A 24,566-nucleotide genomic window follows, 5' to 3' on the forward strand; every position below is an offset into this window, starting at 1 on the left:
CTCAGCTGAAAAATACAGATATAAAATAAAAAGGATTCACAAAAAATCTGATAGTATTGAAACTGAATTGGAAATATCAGTATGAAATCATGAGGTACTCTGTCCTAAAAAAAAAAAAATTCCCTAGTTCTGAGTACTGAAAAGGCCTAGAAACAATCATCAATCCACTAGCAATGAGAACCCCTAGAGCCCAAACTGTGGTCTTGAAATTCTATTCCCCAATAAAGGAATCAGGACTCTTTGGAGACATTGTTGACAAAGGTACATGATGAGTTATACTAGATAATCAAGAAGCTATCAAAAATGACTAGTCGTGTCAAAATAACACAGTAAGCAACTTTAAGAGTCCCACTGACCAAAGATTTAGTAATTTAAGCATTAACAATGGTAATTACCATAGTGAATTTTTTAAAACTCCAATATGTTTAAAGAGTCTATAAAGAATCTAGAGGTGAAGGGGAGACCCTAATCAGTCACTGTTGGAGACAGCAAATATAACCAAGGCACTATTTTGAAATAGGTAAGCTAAGGGAAACTGTCAAGCTTTTGTCCAACCTTTCCCATACAAACTGTACTACTATATAGCATTAACTCATTGGCATCACTCAATAGACATGAGTTGGACCAAACTCTAGGATTCAGTGAAGGACAGGGAATCCTGACAGGCTACAGTCCATGGGGTTGCAAAGAGTCAGACACAACTGAGCAACTGAACAATAACCACCACATAACAAATAGTATACATGGAATAGTTTCTCTTTATAGACCATTTCACCTAATAAATGAACAGTAAAGTTACAATCACCATTTTGCAAATCTTAATGATTTAATAGATCTCAAGCAGGAAGCCCATCACCTATTTTTGTAAATATAGTTTTACTGGAATACAGTCATGCCCATTCATCTACATTTTGTCAATTACAGCTTTCTCATTACAACAGCAGAATTTAGTAATAGCAGCAGAGGAGACCAGGTGGGCCACAAGGCCTAAAATATACACTATCTGCCTCCTTACAGAAAACGTAAGATCTGATCTATAGCATGGAGCACAAATGGCAACTAAACAGCAGAAAAGACGTGCCCAAAGACAAAGCCTTGCTGAAAGAATCTGAACTGGAATCTAAGCATTCTCTAGATCCAACTACCAATTAACATGAAATACAAAGGTCAGATGAGATGCTTAATCACAGCACAGGAATGTAATCAGGAATATCCACATCTACGAGACAAAGACCAATTTATTCAACAAATAAATTTTAAAGACAAAAAGGCAGGGGAGGATGAAACCTTCAGAGAAAAATCAACCAACTGCAATGGGGAAAGGGCTTAACTAGACCCTGAGCCTATCCAGTCAACTGTTTTTAAAATGTGTGAGGGGACTTCCCTGGCAATCCAGGGGCTAGGACTCCACAGTTCACCTGCAGGGGGCACAAATTCCATCCCTGCACAGGGAACTAAGATCCTGCATTTCATGAGGTCCAGCCAATAAATAAATAAAATGTGTGAGAACTACAATTAACATTAACTGGATATTTGGCTATACTGGAATTGCTTTTTTAAAGTTAATAATGGTATAACGGTATCAATGGTAAAAATACAAATAAATTTTATGATGCCTAGAATTTTCTTTAAAACAGTATAGGAATGGGAGGGAAGTTGGTGAGAGAGACAATTTGGCCATGATATGATAATTACTGAACCTGAGTAATGAATACAAGGGGATTCATTACACTAGTCTGTTAACTTTTATATGTCTTAAATTTTCTATAATAAAAATTATAATAAGATATAATACTTCCTCTTTAGGCACTGAAAAATTCTGAAGTAAAAAAGAACAGGTCAAGAAGTATGCTAGGTTACCCCCAAAAGGCAACTTGACTGTGACAAGGTGTGGGGTCTTCTAAAGAAGGGTAAAAAGCCAAGCTTGGAAAGAACTAGTTTTGAGATAAAGTAAATGACTGCCTACTAGATCCAAACTTAGTTATGTGACCTTTTCCAACTGCATGAGGCAGCTAGAACTAGGAAATATATATCTGGCAAATTAACTTAAGTTTGTGGTTTGGACAGGGTCTCCAGAATGTTAAAAAGGCAACAGAACATAAGATGCTGCTGTGAATACGATCACGAGGATTGGGTTTTAATTAGAAAAGCAAGAAAATGCCAAGAAACAAGTCATAATAAAGAAAAAGAACAGATAGAGTGTTATGATCATGAGAGGAGACTCCAAGGCCTCAGAAGTGCAACTAAGTGATGATGTGATCTAAAGCAAGAAGTGACAGGCTATGAGACCTTAGGACTCCAGTCCTGGTGAGCTAGTAATACTGGTTTCTAGTAGATTTCAGCTACCTGCCAAGCTAACCCTTCTCCCAAGCTCATTTTTAGAAGGAATCTGTATTTTTCAAAAGGTCCCAGGATTAGAATCACTGGTATAAGATGCAGTGATCCTGGAAAATACGAAGGTGAAAACAATGGATACTAAACAGGTCAAGGAAACATGATGAGAGTCACTAATAAGATACAAGAGACAGAAAGGGAACAAATGAGTTAAGTGAAGAATTCTAATAGTCAGGAGGACAGAAGGATAAGAATGTGAAGAAAAAGAATAGAAAAATGATATCACAATCCAAAGACAATGACTAATTGACAGTGGGACCTTATTCTAACCCCACAATTCAAAGAAAGTAGTCTAAAAATATCTCTATCAGATAGGTTGGGAAAGAAAAGGTATCCTAAAAAAACAAATATCTATCAACTTGTTCATTATAGACATAAAGTGTTGTGTGTATGAAAGCACCAAAAAAACCTTATAAAATTATTTAATTCACTCATTTCATAGATGAGGAAACCAAGGGCTACAAAGACTAATTAACTTGCACTTAAGAACACTATGCAATTAATTATTAGAATTAGAGCTAAAGAGTACCTCATTCTTCATTCGACCTCTTCATCTAACTACATGGTTTCTATTTGGAGACTTACCTCTTTACAGTGCTAATTGTCATCATATATATTTTATTTATAAATAAACATTTGGTAACTCTTGTTGACTGACACTCAAAATGAGTCTTCAATATTTTACATCAATGATTTTAATGGTTTCCCATGTCAGCAACTTGTTTTGCTCAATTTTACTCCTCTGCACCCCACCCCAAAACATGTGTTTTAAATAAATCTCAAAATGTTTTCAAAAAACATATTGGCTAACTAGCACCTATGCTTGCAAAAAAAAGGTTAAAAATACAAAAAGGGACACACAGTGCCATGCTATAAAAAGAAGAGCTGGCATTACATATTTCTCTTATCAATTCCATAAATGTGCACATAATTTACAGTTGTTAGGAAGAGGATGTTCTTGACCCAGTGGACTCAAAATACCCAAGTAGGTAGGGAAAGATAGCAATAGGAAGGACTACCTCAGCCTTATAATAAGAGAATATAGAGTACGGATGTAAAATTGGAATCCATGGGTCTAGCAAAATGAAAACAGAACCAATAACAAATCATAAAATACTAACACAATTCACTTACCATGCAAGTTCTAGTTTGGGAGTGAAATTCCCCTTTTATTTTCACAGCTTTTTTACTTCTAACGTTTTTATCATTCCATAAAATAATTTTCTTCCCAAATAAAACTAGTTTTAGTAAACCCAGTTTTACAAGCTCACTTACTGTAATAAACACTAAAAATGGTAATCATCTATAGCAGTAAATATAAATTTAGATCACTATTTTAAAAACACTTGTAGTAAAAATCTCTAATTATGAAATAAATATAAACTATGATCTTATGACATCAGTAAGTACCACTTGTACCTCATTCAAAATGAAAATGAAATTATAAAATATCAATAGATAATACAGAGCATATAAAAGTACACACACAAAAAGGTGTTTACATATTTTTGTATTCTTCATAAATATTGCATATTATACTATACCCAGATTATAATATGGAAAAATATTCTGAAGTCTCCAAAAATTAGGAATTATTGTTATTCTTAGATATGATTTTGAAAATTACCACAAATACACAAAAGAATAGGTGCTTACCCATGTGTAAAAAGAGAATATGGCACAAAAAAGGGGAAGGTAATTCAAATGAAAGCTGTTTTATAAATCCCTATTATTCTTTTTTAAAAGCACAATACATACATACCACTTACCACTTAGAAAGGGTTGCTGAGGCACAGAGTTTGTAGAAAAAACACCAAACATGGAAAGGATCCATCTAGAAGCTTTTTCAATCTGGAGCTTGTACTTTATGGGCACACAAGTGGGCACACTGGTGCAAAACAGTAGTGATTCACCATGTACAATGCAGAATGTGGAATGTTAAAGGCTGAACGACAAAGAAAAAAAAGAGAGAAAAGAAACACGGTAAGTTATTAGTTACTAATAACAGCCATGTTTAAAACAATAGTTGTAACACTTGGCAGGTTTCATATAACATATATCATTATTGAACTTAGTTTTTAAAACTTGAGAATTTAGCCAAGAACTTACTTACTAAAAAATCTCAACTCTATAGGGAAAGAATCTGTCTGGAGAGAAAAAACAAGAAAGGAGTATTTGTCATTTATAGGTTCTAAGTTAAATCTTTCATCACTGGTAACATTTTTTTCAAGTACATCGTTAATTTCCTCACCATCTATGCAAAATTACCTGTTTCTTGATACAAGGGTCATCATCGTAACAGTCCTTCCATAGTACTTGAGTATACATACATTTTGGGGCAATGACCCTACAGACCTTTTCAAAAGGTACCCTAAGGCACTCCAAGAAATAAGCATTCTCTATTGCTAGTGGAAGTATCAACATCTACAATATCAAGAATGCACTTATTCTTTGACCCAACAATCCTCTTTCTGGTACATTTTCCTACAGATTCAATTACACACTCACAAAATATAGTGTACAGCAAGATTATTGTGGGATAATCTATAAAAGTGAAACACTGAAAACAACCTAAGAGGATTAAAATCATCTATGATGCATCTGCTATAAGGAATATGATGTATTAAAATGATTAAGGAAGCACTCTGTGTATTTCCATGGAAACATCATCAGAGTATGTACATATATGTTGTTATTGTCTGTGTTCTTAACAAGGGGAGGGAAAAAGAGAAGAAAAAATATCTATATTTATTGGTTAAATTTTACTAAAAAGTACTGTAAAGATCCATAAGAAATTGCCTAGAAAAAGAGGCAGGGGGCGGGAGAGTCAAGGGGATTGGTTACCAATAATGGACAGTAAGGAAACAGGGATAGAAGCTAAGATTTCAAAGTGTCACTCTGACTTTCAAAACATGTAAATGTTAAACAAAATAAAATTTAAAATAAGTTCCTCAAATAAGCTTAATTTTCACTCCTTCATCCCTTTTTTATTAAAACACAAGCTGTTATATGATCAGTATAACAAGGCTACTCTCCTGGAATGTGTGTGTATGCTAAGTGCGTGCTAAGTCGCTTCAGTAGTGTCTGATTCTTTGCAACCCCATGGACTGTAGCTTGCCAGTCTCCTCTGTCCATGGAATTCTCCATGCAAGAATACTAGAGTGGGTTGCCATTTCCTTCTCCAGGGAATCTTACCAACCCAGGGATTGAACCTACATCTATCTCCTGTGGCTTGTGCACTGTAGGCAGCTTCTTTACCACTGAGCCACCAGGGAAGCCCTGGAATGGTGAATGGCAAATTATTTCCTTTTCTTTCAGAGAAACTCTTCTCTTTCCTACTGGGAGTAATTCCACATATATTCAGTGCCTACTATCTACCAGCAATACATGTATCAGTGAACAAACCCGAAAGATGCCTGCTCCAATGACCTTAGGATTCACTGTCACTCATTTACTCGTTGCTAGTGAAGGTACACTAAGAAAGGAATAAGTATACACTTGCTGGAAGTGAAGTGAAGCGAAGTGAAGCCGCTCAGTCGTGTCCGACTCTTTGTGACCCCGTGGACTATAGCCTACAAGGTTCCACCATCCATGGGATTTTCCAGGCAAGAGTACTGGAGTGGGGTGCCATTTCCTTCTCCAGGAGATCTTCCTGACCCAGGGACTGAACTCAGGTCTCTCACATGGTAGGCATTGTAGGCAGACGCTTTTACCGTCTGAGCCACCAGGATATGTAAATTTGACAACCATTCTGAAAAGTAAATTTTTCAATACGTAACAAGAATCTTTAATACGTCCATAGTTGTTGACCCAGTAACTGCGTTCCCACGAATGCAAAATGCAGAGAAAATTTTATATACAAATTTTTTTACACTATTTATAAAGAAAAATTTTTTACATTATTTTAAAAGAAATTTTACATTATTTATAAAGAAAAATTCTAAGGAATATAAACGCCTGAAATAGAGAAATAGTTGGCTAAATTATAGTTTACTCAGCAGATGGAACATTATGCTACAGTTAACCTAGAAGTAATTTCTAGTTAAACATGTTAGATTAACTGCAAATATTTATCCCTACTCCATGTCTGGCTCCTCTGAAATAATTGTAAAATTTTAAAAAGTAATAAGAAATAAGAACACAGAAGCCAGAGAGAACAGAATAGACATTCTTTGATTGGATAAAATTAAAATTTCAAAAAACAGGGGGGCAGAATGATGTTAACAATTATAAAAAAAGAGCAGGACTCAAAATTATATATAATTTTATCCATTTTTTTAAAAATTACATTGAAACAGAGATAAATAACTTAATATTATTTCTAAATAGTGATTTAAAATAAATGATGTTTTTATCTTTTATGCTTTTCTGTATTTTCCAAAATATCTGCAAAGGGCATTCATAGTTAGAAAAATATAATCATTTTAAAACATATATATAACAACTAAGAAGGCCATAATCAAAACAAAGATTATAAGTGTTGGCAAGTGTATGGCTAGAACCCTCCTCACACACTGCTGGTAGGAATATAAAATAGTACAGCCACTTTGGAAAACAGTCTGGCAGTTCCTCAAAAATAAAAATAAAATATGTGTTAACCATTCCACTCCCAGGTATACAGCAAGAGAAATTAAAACATAAATCCATGCAAAAATATGTGTACAAATGTTCACAATAGCATTATCTGTGATAACCCTATACTACAGAAACTGTCATAATAGCATTATTTGTATTACAGTCAAAAGGCAGAAACAATACAAATGTCATCAACTGATAAATGGATAAATAAAATGTGGTGTATCCATCCAGTGGAGTATGCCATAAAAAATACTGGTACATGCTACAACATAGATGAATCTGAAACAATTAGGATAAGTGAAAGAAGCAAGTCACGAAAGGTTAAACATTACATTATTCCACTTATATGAACAGACAAATCTATCAATATATAGAGAAAAGACAGATTTGTGGTTGACTCTGGACAGTGAGGAGATGGGGAGGTAATGGATACAGGATTTCTTTTAGGGGATGATGAATATATTCTAAAATCAATTGTGGTTGTGGCTGCACAATTCTGTCAATACACGAAAACCTCAAATTTTACACTATACAATGGTGACTTGCATGGTATGTGAATTATATCTCAATAAAGCTATTATATTAAAAAATATACACAGTCTATCACTTCTTCACCACTCAACAATATTTCACATATTATTCCTTATCAACTTGCAACACTATATAACAGGAAAAGCATTAGATTCAAGATAAAACCAGATTCTCATCAGTCCTAAAACCACTGATAAAGCATAACTCCCAAGTTTCCATTTCCTTTTGTGGGGAATGAGGAGTCCTCTTTGGTACAGCACCTCATTTTTCTCCCAGCGACTGAAGTGCATGCCTACCAAGAGTAAGTTATCTTGTATTTGTCCAAAATTCACCTTTGCTAATTGTATTTACTATAGTTATATATCTTAGTTAAATATTATATCAAAAATATGAGTGCAAAAAGAAAATGCTTTGTCTCTGAAACTTCAGCCGAAGAATTTGAAAAAGGCAAGTCACTTTTAAAATATCCTAAAGAGAAGGCCTCAGCTCTACATCAAAAGACTGATGATATCTGAGCATTTATACACTTAACTATAAAACATTTAAGGCATATATCTTCCCTTTGATTCTTCATCCCTATGTAACACGATCCCAACTACTAGTTGATTACACAATCAATATTGTATAAAAGAGACTCTATTGCATGTAATTTATTTGTATAAAAGACTAACAGAAGTACACTATTATTACTAGTACTCTATCTCACACTCTAAAGACTGATGTTTGACCCTCCTGAGTTGTGTCTTAGAAAGGCTGAAACTTTTCTATCCTTCAAGTCTCAGGACCACCACAGTCCTGTACTCTCTACAGATAACTTCACCTCTCAAACTGAAAGAAGATGCCCAATGTAAACTTAACAAATTCAGTTCAAGGCTGCTAAAATCCCTCTTCCTGGGCTCTTGGGCCCTCTGAACCCTCCCTTTTTGAAGCCAAACCTATATCTGACCTGTATATTCAGATGACCATTAAGGGGGAAAAAAAAAATCTTACATTCATGCACCACAGACTTCTCTTTATTTCCTCTTACTACAATTTGGGCCTCTACTTCTTCAAGTCTCAACTCATCAAGTCAGCCATTTACCCTCTGACCCCAACCACTGCAATTCTAAAATACCCTTCTGTCAAAAGGACTCCACAAGGCTTCTCACCTCCCCTCTCTCACTCTTCTGATGCACCTCAGATACTGCTCCCAAGTATGTCTTTCAAATTGTATGACTCTGATCACAAAGCTCCCTGACTCGGTAATTCAGTGGTACTCCCAATGGTTACAGAATAAAGTCCAGAAATCCCTTAGCCTCACAGTCGAGGTCCTAATGGAAGAGAACAAACTGCTAGCTCATCTCCCTAATGTTCTCTAGAACTCTGCTCTGTGCAAACAAACACCATTCCTTCCTACGCCCAGATCTTCCTTCCATCTAGAATGCCCTCCCTTTGCTTCTATGCATTAAATTCCTTTAAAGTCATTTTTAAAGTAGAAAATCATTTTTGAAATCACAGGCTTGGGTTTCTCAACCATAAGAGCTTCAAGGACTTTTTATAAGGATTATAAATGTTAGAAGTATTATAAGTGTTACTACGCATAAATTTAGAAAAATAGCCAACATATAGCACAAAATGTTGTTACTGTTATCCATTCAACATAATAAGGGCTCAATACATATTTTTTAATTGACATGTAAAACAAAGAAGTCTTATCCCACCATATTATAAACTTTGCTCTCAAAGCAACAGTTTAAGATCTGATACCTCTGGAAGTTAAGATGATGAAAATTTCTGATAATCAAAACTTTCCAGTTTCTAGGAATCTCACACAGACTTATCATGTACGAACAGCAACCCACTATTTCATGATTTAGTCAAGAACAACTTGATTTATAATCACTTCACCATATATATGTCATGTTGCTGTACACCTTAATCACTGTTGCACGTCAATTATACCTAAATAAAATGGAAAGAAAAAAATTTAACTAATAAAATTTAACATTTAACCAAAAATGGGCGGTGAGGACAAGCCTTATCAACATAAAGTAGTTTCATCATTTCCTTTTTTAAAAAGTAAGGTACATATAATATATAATTTACCATCTTAACCACTTTAAGCATACAGCTCTGTGGTACCAAGTACATTCACACTGTTGTACAAAGACCACCACCATCCATCTCCAGAAATCTTTTTATCTTTCAAAACTGAAACTCTGTATTTACTAGACAGTAACTCCTCTTCCGCTCCCTCCTCCCAGGCCCTGGCAACAAGCATTCTACTCTGTTTCTAATACTACTACTCTGTTTTGACTGCTCTGCTGCTGCTGCTGCTGCTAAGTCGCTTCAGTCGTGTCCGACTCTGTGCAACCCCATAGATGGAAGCCCACCAGGCTCCTCTGTCCCTGGGATTCTCCAGGCAAGAACACTGGAGTGGGTTGCCATTTCCTTCTCCAATGCAGGAAAGTGACTACTCTAGGTATCTTATTTAAGTGGAATCATACAGTATTTGTCCTCTTGTCAGTGGCTTATTTCACTAAACATGAGGCCTCTTTGAGGTTCATTTGTGTTATCATTTACTTTTTCAACAAGAACTTCAAAACCACATAAAGGACATGGTTTTAAACAAATATTCTAGTTTAAACTCATAGTTTTACCATACTCCATATGATACGGCACTAGACTGCAGATTTGGCTGACTCAAATTATAGAAAGAAACGGAAAGTAGAATAACATGTACTCAACAATCTGGTATGATACCAGGTATCAAACTAGGTGCATGTCACACACAATGAAATCCACGCAACTCTGAACAGAAAGGTTATTATCATTCTCAGTTGGTAGGTAAATGATCAGAAGGTGATTCAGAGGACCTCCCATGTCACTGCCCTATTTCCATTTTGTTTTATCATTGCATTTATCACTATCTGACATACAAACATACATACATACATTTATTTCCTCACACACAATGAAATCCACGCAACTCTGAACAGAAAGGTTATTATTATTCTCAGTTGGTAGGTAAATGACAAAAAGGTGATTCAGAGGACCTCCCATGTCACTGCCCTATTTCCATTTTGTTTTATCATTGCATTTATCACTATCTGACATACAAACATACATTTATTTCCTTATGTACAACTTATACGTAGGCAAAAAATAAGAATCACATTTATGCAACAAAGTTATATCTATAACACAAAACTGCTTAGAATCTGAACATTTTATAATCTCTAGGTTTTCTGAGATGCTTGTCCATAGGTACATTTCTTAGATACTCAGAAGTTGGGAGACTTTATTATTGCCAAAGATATAGGGTTTTTGTTTTTGTTTTTGTTTTTTGAATAGGTATGGTAGGTGGGGGTTATTGGAGGACAGAAGTAGGGAATAAAATTCCAAGTAAAAAATCCAAGGGCCCAAGAAGGCTGGTTTCCAGTAAGCCCAGATCTGCTATTATAACATCCTCATCTTCTACAAATTTTGTTTTTTTTTTTAAATCAAACTTCACTGGAGGACTTCTTTTTACAAAGAATTTATAATAGGAGAGACACTAGGTTGTGATGGATGGTCTAGTTACCCTTGAATATATCATCACTATAATATTAACCATATTTACATTACATTATAGATTTCCTTTTTCTGTTTCAGAGTGAAAAATATTCCTACCACCCTGTACTGCTACATTTTCTCCCTTAAAATTGGTTAAAATTTTTCATTACATTTCAAGAAATTAAGAACTAGACGCCTAACTTCTAAATATCATAAACTGCATTTTTTCATAATCTAAATGAAAATATCTTCACAATAAGAAGAATTTTAAATGTTCTTTAGAGAAATAAAAAAAAAATGTTAAGGGCTCCCACTAAATAAATTCCCACTTGCAACAAAAGTCTACATTTCCCATTAGTTTATTGTTTTCAAAATATAAATTTCTTTTCATCACGGTTTGAAAAATGCTACTTACAAAAGAAGTACTGTATTCACAAAATAATTTTATCTTCACTGATGTAACAAGAAGTCAGTGGTTTCCTTTTTGTGGTCAACAATGGGCCTTGGCAAACATGTTCTCTGGTAAATGTCTTTCACATATTTTTAAATACACAATTGGTTCCACTTCCTAATAATCACCATTTACCAGAAATGCAAAAGATAGAAATCTATCAAGATACACAATAAGACTAAGCAAGCCGAAAAAGAGGAAAGCAAAAGAAAATCACAAAGGTTCCCTGAAGAGGGAGAGTCGAGAAAACGTCTAATCCAACCCCAACCAGCTGTGGATTGCTTTTTTAAATGGAGAATATCAACGTAAGGTGACAAAAATCTCACATCTTTTCTCTCCATTCCTTAGGGATCATGCCCATCAGTATTAAACATACCATAAGGATCACTCACCTTAAAGAGAATAAAAGGGGGTAGCCCTCCTGGACCACAAAACTTTCTCTGTCAGTATGGCCCTGTTAATCTGCTCCCATTTATAATTAACATCTTCCAGACAACACTCTCTAGTCAGTATTTCAGCGTCTCACAATTCCATTCCCTCCCCTCTTCTTTGCACAGGACTGTTGCCAGTGTCACTGATGACCTCTACCCCTCATGAAATCCAAAGGTCAACAACCAGGACTCATCATGGCTGACTCGCCAGCAGCATTTCTCTCCCTCATTGTTGAAAACCTTCTTCACTTGGATGGCAAGATGCCACACTTCCTGGTTCTCTCTTTTTCCTCAGGAGTTGCTCCTCCTCTGCCCGTTTCCTAACTCAAAATGTTAGAGAGCCCAGGGCCACTACTATCCCCTTTTCTCCACTGACATTTACCTCTAGATCTTATCCAGGCTAAAGGCCTTAAATTCAAACCTGGAACTTGTCAGCATATAGATGGTATCTCTAGCCCAGATCTCTCTCTATTGAGCACTAACCTTGCAAATTCAAAGACCTGTCTGTTCATCTAATGGGATATCAAAGACAACTCTTAACACAATATCCTAAACCTTTGCCTACTCCCTGCTCTACACCTCAGTAAACAACGCCATCATTCTTCTAGCTGCTCAGCCCAGAAATCTGGCAGTCACTTTTATTCTTTTCTTTACCTCATACCCTCACATCTAATCCATCAACAAGTTGTGTCAATCCTACTTTCAAAATGCTGGATGTTTTAAATCTGACCACTTCTTTCTTTCCTACCCACTGCAACCACCTAGTCACAGACATCATCATTTCTGGCCCAAACAATTAAAGGAGCCTCTTAACTGGTACCCATGAATCTGCTCACCCCTTAATTCTCCACATAGTCACTAGAGTGATTTTTTTTTTTTTTTTTTTTTTGCCACATCACACCATAGAGCTTGCAGGATCTCAGTTCCCCAACCAGGGATTGAGCCTAAACCAAGCAGTGAAAGCATCTAATCCTAACCACTAGACCACCAAGGAGCTCCCAAAGTAATCTTTTTAGACTATAAATTTATTCACTCCACTTGTGCTCAAAAATTCTCTACTTGTTTTCCATCAAATGTAGAAAATATTTGTGGTCTCCCTAAAGTTTCCTTTCCTCTATGCTAGCTACACCAGCTCTGCTGCTATTCCTCAAATTCAAGAAGCTTACTCCCACATCAGGGCCTGTGTACTTGCTAATCCCTCCGCTGGGAAAGTGCCTTCCTTTGAGTATGCCTTGTTCTTGCCCGTCTTCAGAAGACTGCAAATGCCACCTCCTGCAAAGAGGCCATCCCCATCACCCTATCTGAAATAACCCACACCTGTGCATGTGTGCTTAGTTGCTCGATTGTGTCTGACTCTTTGAGACTCTTTGCACTGTAGCTCGTCAGGCTCCTCTGTCCATGGGATTTCCCAGGTAAGAATACTGGAGCAGGTTGTCATTTCCTCCTCCAAGGGATCTTCCCAACCCAGGGACTGAACCTGAGTCTCCTGTGTCTGCTGTACTGCAGGTGGGTTCTTTACCTGCTGAACCACTGGGGAAGCCCAACCAACACTCATCACACTCTAAACAGACTTAATTTCTCATTATAGAGCCTATCGTCTAATATCTGTTTAATGTTTGCCTACCCGACTAAAAAGGAAGTTTCAGGAGGGCAGAGGCTATCATTTGTAATCCCCAGTATCATCATCTCCTAGCTCACAGGTATACAATAAAAATTTATTAAATAAATGATGGCAAATATATGATATGCACTAACAAAAACAAAACAAGAACCAATATATAGACTTTCAAACATTTTATTGAACAAAGTGAATACTAACCGCTTTATAAGGTTCTCTTTTACAACCTTTAGAAGAGATAAGGGAAGCATAGAATGAGAGAAGAAAAGAAATGAACTCTCTTGTCTTCAGCACATAAATTCAATATATTTGCATACCCTACCTTATATACATTTTCAGATGGAACCTAATGTCTCCAGAAAATAACAAGTTTTAAACTATTTCTTTTCTTCTTGTTAAATACCTGAATCAACCTGCATCCAAACAGTCAGTTTAAAAGGAGGAACAATACTTAGAGGATAACCTAGGAATACATATTTGACTAGACCCCTGTTCCACTAATCTCTAAGATAATTTAGTCAACATAAAAAGGAAAACTTCAGCAAGAAACTGGAAATTAAAAAGGAGAATTGCCCCCACCCCTGAAATTCTGAGCTTCCACAAAGATATTTTAAAGTAAGAAAAATGGGAAAGGAGAAGCAATGTGTCATTGATGAGCTGTATCCTCAGAGCTAGCTTCCAAGTCTGCTCCACTGAGGTACACACCAGAGGCCAATGCTCAGTCCGTCCCGCCATCAAATTCACGGGGCTAGATACTAACTGCAACCTTCAACAGACTCTGACTATCCTTTAAGAGAAGAAGACAGAATAGAATCTCATGCCAGGCTGTGAGCCTGTACTATTTATCAACACAGAATAGGGTGTACACAGAACAATCACCAGTTTGAAGAAGAGAATTGGCAGATACAGAACTGATCAAAATGTTCTGACAAAGATAATGATCTTGGCAGAATTCTAAACCAAGAGGTAAGAAGTGAAGCCATTTGATTTTCTAAGATATTCACTGTTTTGGGGGCATGGAGTGGCAGTCAAGCAGACATTCCACAAAGGTATATCTACAATCAGGGTTAGGGACTTGAGGAGACTCCTCTCAAAAAACAAACAAAAAAAAACATTCCATAAGAATAACAAAGATACAAGGGATATTAACAATACCCACTTCCCCTTTTCTTCTAGGCTTTCCTTCTCCCTCTTGAAGTCAGGCATAGTCATGTGATTTATTTTGGCCAATGAAATGTGAGTAGAATTGATAAATAAACTTCCAATGGAAGTATTTAACTGTTGACACTAGGTTCCAAACCTCTCTTTCCCATTGTCTCTGTAATTATAGAGGCAGCTACTGTGGTGTTGGAGAAGACTCTTGAGAATCCCTTGGACTGCAAGGAGATCCAACCAGTCCATTCTAAAGGAGATCAGTCCTGGGTGTTCTTCAGAAGGAATGATGCTAGAGCTGAAACTCCAGTACTTTGGCCACCTCATGCGAAGAGTTGACTCATTGGAGAAGACTCTGATGCTGGGAGGGATTGGGGGCAGGAGGAGAAGGGGACGACAGAGGATGAGATGGCTGGATGGCATCACCAACTTGATGGACATGAGTGTGAGTGAACTCCGGGAGTTGGTGATGGACAGGGAGGCCTGGTGTGCTGCAGTCCATTGGGTCACAAACAGTCGGACACAACTGAGCGACTGAACTGAACTGAACTGATATGAAAGTACAATGCTAAACCTGTAGAGAGAAGGTACTTGCCCAAAATGCATGGACTTGAATGAGAAATTCTTGCATTTTTGGCACAAATAATTTGAGGATTGTTTTCACTGCAGCATAGGCTAACAACTTATTTTAAAATTCTAATAAAATTAATTAAAATTCAGCGAATCCAGAAAATCAGACAAGGGAAAATATTTCAGAGACAGAAAAACATACACACATGACAGCATAATGAGAGAGTGTTTATAACCATCCACAGAAATAGAGGATTTTCGTAAAATATCTCTCCAAAATAATGTCACCTTAACTTAAAAAATTTTAACAGTAGGCTATCTCTGAAAGGATGCATAAGAAACTGATAATACTGGTTGTATCCAGGAAAGGAAACTAAAGTAATAGAAAAAATAAGGAGAGACTTCCAGTTTTCATTCTGGCATGAAAGATACCACTCTCTCTTTTTAAAAAAGTAAAAAGATTAACAAACTGAAAAAGCAACAACTCTTCTTAGATTCATAACCACTAGTCCCAAACTTGGATGTAGGCAGATGCAGAGAATCACAACTTTTGAGAACAAAACCCATGAGCAGACGCTTCCACGGGAGCCAACGCCAGGGTAAGAAAGCCTGAACTGTAACTGACATATTGAGAGGCTCAGCTTGGACAACTATGAGCGTTAAAAACTCCAAGGGGACCAGTACTAGGGGGAACCCCATGCTTGTGTGAGTTTATCTCCAAGAGCCCCGCCTGATTCTGTGTTTGTGTGCTCAGTCCTGTCCGACTCTTTGTGACCCCATGGGCTGTAGCCCTCCAGACTCCTCTGTCCATGGGATTTCCCCCAGGCAAGAATACTGAATGGGTTGCCATTTCCTCCTCCAGGGGATCTTCCCAACCCAGGGATCAAACCCCAGTCTCTTGTGCCTCCTGCCTTGGCAGGCGGATTCTTTACCACTGAGTCACCTGGAAAGCCCCCTGGTTCTAATAGTGAATATCAAAGAAAAATCTCCTCAGGTTTCTGGCAGGGGGAAGGGGAAAATATTTTGAAATACTCCAAGGTATTCTGTTCTCCTTGACAGAGTTTGCCCTCAGGAGAAACTAAGAAACTATTACTGCTACTGCTAAGTCACTTCAGTCGTGTCCGACTCTGTGCGATCCCATAGACGGCAGCCCATCAGGCTCCCCCATTCCTGGGATTCTCCAGGCAAGAACACTGGAGTGGGTTGCCATTTCCTTCTCCAATGCAGGAAAGTGAAAAGTGAAAGTGAAGTTGCTCAGTCATGTCTGACTCTTAGCGACCCCATGGACTGCAGCCTACCAGGCTCTTCCACCCATGGGATTTTCCAGGCAAGAGTACTGGAGTGGGGTGCCATTGCCTTTTTCTAGAACCTAACTGACCTAGGAGAAGTACCCAACTCCAGCTCCCTCTGGCCATCCTGCACCACCACCTAAGGTGGGAGAAAAAACTGAGACGCACTTGTGAAGTTCACAGTCTGGAGGAATAGGTTGACTAAAAGGCTGCAATCTAATCATGGGGTCTTGACACACCTCCCCTCCTTCCACATCTCAACACCACATTACTGAAGAAGGCCTATTTAAGTCAGTCTCTTTTACTTTAAGTAAAAGCTCTTAAGTACTTTTGAGAACAAAACTCATGAACAGACGCTTCCATGAGAGCTAATGCCAGGGTAAGAAAGCCTGAACTGTAACTGACAAATTGAGAGGCTCTGCGTGGACAACTATAAGCGTTAAAAACTCCAAGGGGACCAGTACTAGGGGGGAACCCCATACTTGTGTGAGTTTACCTCCAAGAGCTCCACCTGATTCTGTGTTTGTGTGCTCAGTACTGTAAGCCCGTGCCCAACTACCAAGAAAATATTACAAGGCATACTAAAAGGAAAATAAAATGAAAAGACAAAGTAAGCATCATAACCAAATTCATATACAGCAGGATGTTAGAGTTTCCAGACTGGGAATTCAAAACAACTAATTAATATGCTAATAGCTCTAGTGGATAAAGTAGAAAGCAGGCAAGAAAAGGTGCACAATATAAGTAGAGAGATGGAAATTCTAAGAATCAAAAAGAAACATTAGTGATCAAAAACATTGTAACTGAAATTGTAATGGAAATAAAGAGAACCACTGATGCACTAAGGAAAAACTTATGTGAGCTTGAGGATATATCACAGAAACCTGCAAAGAAATAGAATACTGGAAAGCAAAGAAAAAAAAAAACACTGAATAAAACAAAACAATATTCAAGAACTGTGCGACAACTACAAAGGATCTAACATACATGTAATAAGAACAGGAAAAGAAAGAGAGAAAGAAAAAGAAGAAATATTTGAAACAATAATGACTGAGAATTTCCCCAAATTAATATCAGATACCAAAACCACAGGTCCAGGAAGGTCAGAAAACACCAAGCAGAAAAATACAAAAGGAAAAAAAAACCCAAACCTACCACACCCAGGATATATCATGTCCAAAATCAAAGATAAATTTTAAAAATCCTGAAAGAAGCCAGAGGAAAAAGTAATCATTACCTTCAGAGGAACAAAGAATTAAAACCACCTCCTTTTGAGAAATCATGCAAGCAAGAAGAGTGGAATGATATATTTCAAATGTTGACAGAAAAACAAACAGACCTAGAATTCTGTACCCTCAAAGTCACCCTGCAAAAGAGAAAGAGAATAAAGACTTTCTCAAACAAAAGTTGAGAAAATCTGTTGCCTTCCAAAAAATATTAAAAGAAGTTCCTTAGAGGGAAGGAAAATGATATAGGTCATAAACTCAGAGCTACACTAAAAAAGGAAGAATATCAAAGAAAGAATAAGAATGTAAAATATAAACTTTTACTATTTTTAGTCATAACTCATCTAATAGACAACAATTTGCTGAAAATAATAATAGCAACAATGGATTCAATTATGTATGCCTAGAAGTGACATGAAGGACAGCACTGATATAGGGAAGAAAGGGAAGAATTAGAATTATTTTACTATAAGTTATTCTCTGCTCCTGAAGCAGTATAGTGTTATCTGAAAGTAGATTTGGATTAGTTATAAATATATACTGGAAACTATAGAGAAATGACTAAAAACAGTTTTAAAAGAAGTATAATTGATATGCTAACAAAGGTGAGAAAAGAGAATTAGATGAAATACTCAAAACCATAAAAGGCAGAAAAAGACTGAAAGGAAAAGAAAAGAAAAAAGAATAAGGGCAATAAATAGAAAACAAATATGAAAGAAATTAATCCAATTGTATCAACAATCACTCTGAATATCAGTGGTCTAAATGACTTGATTAAAAGACATTATTAAAGTGGACTGAAAACCAAGACCCAACTATATTATCTACCAGAAACCCACTTTAAATGTAAAGACACAGATTAAAAGTAAACGGATGGAGCAAGATATACCCTGCTAAAACTAGTAAAAGACAGACTGTGTGTTAGTTGTTCAGTTGTGTCCAATTCCTTGTGACCTTCACTCTTTTGTACCTAACTCTTTAGGATTGTAGCTCACCAGGCTCTTCTGTCCATGGAATTCTCTAGGCAAGAATACTGGAGTGGGTAGCCATTCTCTTCTCCAGGGTATCTTCCCAACCGATGGATCAAACCTAGAGACAGATTCTTTACTGTCTGAGCCACCAGGGAAGCCCTAATAAAAGACAGATTAGCTACTCTAATTCCATACAGAGCAGACTTAAAAGCAAAGAAAGTTATGTGGAATATAGAAGGGACTGTGCATGCATGCATACAGTCAGGACTCTGCGACCCCCTGACTGTAGTCTGCCAGGCTCCTCTGTCCACGGGATTATTCCAGCAAGAATACTGGAGTGGGTTGCTATTTCCTCTTCCAGGGGGATCTTCTCAATCCAGGGATTAAACCCACAGCTCCTGCAGCTCCTGCATTGGCAGGCAGACTCTTTACCACTGAGCCACCTGAGAAGCCCATATATGGGATTACAGAATGATCAAGGGGTCAGTTCTCCACAAAGACATACCAATCTTCAATGTGTATCTACCTGAAGCAAAAACTGATAGAACTGCAAGGAGAAATAGATGAACCCACTATTATAGCTAGAGACTTCAATACCCCTCTGTCAGAAATAAAAAGGCACAGCAGTCAGAAAATCAATAAGGACATAGAACTCAACAACACTGTCAATCAACTGGTTATAACCAACCTCTGCAGACTACTTCAACAACTGCAGGATGCATGTTCTTCTCAGGCTCGCAGATAATATTCACCAACAGATTTAAAAAGAAATCACACAACATCTACTCTCAGAATGCAGTGAAATTAAGCTAGAAATCAATGACAAAGATAATAAGAAAAATCTCAAATCACATGGAGATAAAACAACACACTGCTGAATAACAGAAATCAAAGAAGAAATCTCAAAAAAATTTTTTTAATATTTTGACTAAATGAAAATGAAAATACAATTACCAAAATTTGTGGAAAAGAGCAAAAAAATCCATAGAAAGGAATTTATACTAATAACATTGAATGCATATATTAGAAAAAGAAATCCTAAAATCAATAAATGAAGTTTCCATTTCTAAAAAGTAGAAAGAGCAACTAAGTGCCAAGAGAAGAAAAATAATAATAAATTAGGGCAGAAATCAATGAAATTAAAAACAAAATTAGCAGAAAAAAATTAATAAAACCACAAGCTGATTCTTTGAAAAAAATTAGTAAAATTGACAAATCTCTAGCCAGGCTAACTAAGGAAAAAAAAAAAAAAACAGGTAAAAATTGCTAATAACAGAAATGAAAATGGTAATCACTACAGATCCTATGAACATGTGAAAGAATGAATAAATACTATGAACAACTCTATGTCCACAAATCTGATAACCTAAATGAAATGGAACAATTCTTTGAAAGACACAATCTGCAAAAATTCTCACAAGAAGAAATAGACAATTTGACTAGGCCTATTTTTATTAAAGAAACTGAATCAATAATAACATTCCAACACAGAAAGTACCAGGCCCCTTACAAAAATTAACTTAAAACGTATAACAGACCTAAATATAAAATGCAAAACTATAAAATACTTCATAGATAACATTAGTAGAAAACCTTAATGACCTTGGGTATGGCAATAATGTTTTAGATATGACACCAGAAGCACAATCAATGAAAGAAATGGTAAGGATATTGATAAGCTGGACATTATTAACGTTAAAAACTTCTGCTCTGCAAAAGACACTATCAAGAGAATAAGAAAATAACTACTGACTGAGAGAAAATATTTGCCAAATACACACCTAATAAAGGGCTGCTGGGAAAAAAAACAAAAACAAAGAACTCTTAAAATTCAATACAAAAATGACACTTAAAAATGGGCCAAGAACCTTAACAGACATCTCAGCAAAAAAGATATTTAGATAGCAAATAAGCATAGAAAAAGATATGTCACAGAATATTTCATCAGAATGAAAATTTAAACAATGAGATACCACTGCATGTCTATTAAAATGGCTACTTTCAAAATAATGAGAATACCAAATGCTATAGAGGCTGTGGAACAACAGGAATTCTGATATACTGCTGGTAAAATGTAAAATGGTATAGTCACTTTGGAAAAGTTTGACAGTTTCTTACAAAACTAAACATACTCTTGCAACTCAGCAACGTGCTCTTTGGTATTCACCCAAGTTGAAACCATGTCCATGCAAAACCTGCATATGGATGTTTACAACAGCTTTATTCATAATTGCCAATCAAGATTCCCTCCAGTAGGTGAATGGATAAACTCTGCTACATCCAAACAATGGAATATTATTCAGCACTAAAAAGAAATGAGCTATCAAGTCACAGGAGGACATGGAGGAATCTTAAATGCATAATGTTAAATAAAGGAAACCAATCTGCAAAAGCTACATACTGACATTCTGGAAAAGGCAAAAGTATGGTGACAGTAGAAAGATCAGTGGTTGCCTGGGAGGGAGTCGGGGGATGAACAGGCAGAGCACAGAGGAGGATTTTAGGGCAGGAAAAATATTCTGTATGATACTATAATGGTGGATATATATTAGTACACATCTATCTATACAACACCAGAAGTTAGCTATAATGTAAACGATGGACTCTGGGTGATATTGATGGTCAATGGAGGTTCATCAAATGTAAGAAATACACCACCCTGATGGGGTATGTTGTTAACAGCAGAGGCTATGCATGAATAGAAGAAGGATTATATGGGAAATCTCTGTACTTTCCTCTTAATTTGCTTGTGAACCTAAAACTGCTCTCTGAAAAGAAAATCTTTATAAAAAATAAACTCTATTAAAATGGTTTTTAGTTTAAAAAATAAACCTTGCCTTTTGTGATCTGACTCTAATTTCAATTATTTCTACAAATCTTAAGGGTTTTCAGCTTTAGTTGCCATTAAAACAAAATTTGTTTAGAAATGTTTAAATAACACATGCATTGCTATATTAAAGGCAATGCCCCACAATTCTGACTTACAAGAAACCAGTCTCCCTATTAAAATTAACTTTTTGAAAAGAAAATTCTATGTTTTATCAAATATTTGGATCTTACAAAATAATTTTACACAAAAAGAAAAACAAGACATTTTCAGAAACTGGTTTTACATGATCTGTGATATAAATCAATTTACAATGCAATAAGTTGTATAAAAATTATAAAGTATGTGCTTATAGGCATTTTTCAAGTGAGATGTTCATAGTTTTCATTAGATTCTCAAAGGGAACTATCACTTAGATAAGAGGGATGGTATGGGGAGGGAGGTGGGAAGGGGGTTCAGGATGGGGAACACGTGTACACCCATGGCAGATTCATGTCGATGTATGGCAAAACCAATACAATATTGTAAATTAGCCTCCAATTAAAATAAATAAATTTATATTTTAAAAAATAAATAAAAATCTGAAAAAAAGAAGATTAAAAATGGCAAGCTTTTAGGTAAACAGTTAAATCAAGATATTCACCTACTATTTAACTATTTAACTGAGGCTTCTACACGGTTAACCGTGAAACCCTCTCTGACCTCCATCCTGTATCAGTTCCCCTTTCCAAGGATATAAAAAGAAAATAATTTGTCACCCAAGTATTGAGGGAAGCACTAGGGAGCACCATAAGAGCTCATTATTAGATGAAAGAGCACAAAAGGAAGTCAATTAAATTACTCCAATAATCATCATTTTTAAAAAAGATATTTTCACATGTGGTAGATGGAATCCTGGAAAATAACTGGGCTACATGTGTCAAGACATTAAAATGTCCGTATCTAACTCAATAAAGGGGAATTTACCAAAAAAAAAAAAACCATAAAATCAAGTAAAAAAAAAAAAATTGCAGAAAGATGCTTAACTGCATATAGCTAAGAACACGGGCCCCAGAGTGAGCTTGCTAGGATTCACTTATGAGCTATGCAACATGAAGCAAGTCTCTCAACCTCTGTTTCCACTCTTATTTTTAAAAGGATAATAAAACTACCTATTTCAAGAGGGTTTCATGAAGACTGAATGAATATATGTTAGATGCTCAGTGTACAATAAGCCCTTTGTGATCGTGTGTTACTTAAACCTGCTAAGCATCAACTATGTGTCAGGCACCGTCAGAGGCAGCTGAGACACATCAATGAACAAAAGAGAAGAATCCTGCCCTTCTTATGGCTTACATGCTAACAAGAGGAGACAATAAACAATAGAAATAAGCAAATTATGAGGCATAAAAAGATGAGAAGCTACGGGAGAGAAAAAAAGGGGAAAGTAAAGAATTATAGAACAACAAGTGCCAGAGGTAGCAGGGGTTACAATTTTTAAACAGTCAGAATACATCTCATTAAAAAAAAAATTGAAGATTCAACCAGGTAGCTATCAGGAGTAAGCATGTTCAGTCATGGGAAGATTGGTCACAAAGGCCCAAAGATGAGAACATGCCTGGAACATCAGACCAAGAACAAGGATGATTAGAGCAGATGACTAAGGAAAGGAGTCATGGGAAAACAGGATCAGAGAGGTCGTGAGGAACCAACTCAGGCAGGAGATCTGAGATAACAGGGGACCATCTCAGGCAGGGCCTGTGGGCAACTTGCTCTGGGCAGCCACCGCAGGGTTTGCAGAAAAGGAACATGACTGTCATACATTTGAAAGGATCACTCTGGCTGAGAACAGACGACAAGGGAGAAGCACTGACGCAGGAGAACTCTCAGTATGGGACTATCTGTGACCGAAGTGTTCGCAAAACCCTTCTCTTTGAGCATGAGAAATTGCTCTTGAATTCAGTTCATATTCTAGCTCTGTTCCCCCGGAAACCATACAGGCAGAATGCCAGCTGTGTTACTAGGCAACATCACTTACGGTAGAAATGACCATCGGTAAATTGTTTGGGATTGAGACAAACAAGAAACAATAAATACCTGGTGAGTGGCTGTAATGCTGGCTTTTCTTAGTTCAGTGGCTCCTATAATTAGGCACGCACCTTGTAGGGATCCTGGAAGCTATCCTCATGGGTTGTTATATAAGATAATGGCTCTTGTGGAACATGGGGCTCCTAAGTAAAGTTAGTTACATACCATGTGAGTCTCATTACTCATACCTAAGCTCCCCTTGGAAGAGAGGAGAGGCGCAAAGAACGGAGCTGGCTGTTCTCTCTGTGGACTGCTACAGGGACCCCTACCAGAAACTATATGATTCTTCTCTGCTGGGAAGCTGTGCTTCCTGTCCCATATCCTCTTAAGCAAACCTGAAGTCCAATGTGGCCTGTGGCAACCCATACATCTATCTAGCTGAACCCTAAGAAAATGCCACTACTCTGTTGTGATAACCCAGGCAAGAAATGGCAGTGACTTGGACCAGGATGGCAGTGGTGTCAATAGGAAAAAGTAGTGAGATTGCAAATACAATCCAAAGGGGAAGTTTACAGCATCAACTAATGAACAGGATACAGGCTGTGCATATTCTATGTGCACACAATAAAGGTATGGGTAAGGGCAAGATTTTTCAGCCTGAGCAACTGGAAAGATAAAGTGAAAAACTGGGGGAGAGAACTGGAAATCAGGAGTTCAATTTTAGACAAGTTAATTTCGAGTTGGGGTCATCACCCATCATCATGCTTTCTTCTCAATGACAAAATGGCCACATGCATCATGAGCTCACATGACCACATCCAAAAGAAGGGGCGTGCCTTCATAAACCGAAGGAAGCCAGACTCCCGAAGCACTTCTTTTATTTGTCACCGTGCTTAAACCAATCACTGGCCAGGAGAATGATACTAACAGTACTGCCTGAGCAACATTTACCAGCTGCCTCCTTTGGGTTGGGGAGGAATCCATGAA

At 36.8% G+C, this 24,566-nt stretch overlaps 1 protein-coding gene across 11 annotated transcripts in view; it reads right to left on the minus strand.

Moving 5' to 3' along the window:
* Positions 1-24,566, minus strand: part of FRYL (FRY like transcription coactivator) — a 260,551-nt gene that overhangs the window by 214,160 nt on the left and 21,825 nt on the right. For all 11 annotated transcript variants that reach the window (XR_011257763.1, XR_011257764.1, XM_069594063.1 and 8 more), the window contains exon 2: positions 4,164-4,339. The gene's annotated coding sequence lies outside the window, so the exon portion shown is untranslated. The remainder of the gene's footprint in view (positions 1-4,163; positions 4,340-24,566) is intronic.

The sequence above is a fragment of the Ovis canadensis genome, chromosome 6 (genome assembly GCF_042477335.2).
Source record: "Ovis canadensis isolate MfBH-ARS-UI-01 breed Bighorn chromosome 6, ARS-UI_OviCan_v2, whole genome shotgun sequence".
Lineage (NCBI taxonomy): Eukaryota > Metazoa > Chordata > Mammalia > Artiodactyla > Bovidae > Ovis > Ovis canadensis.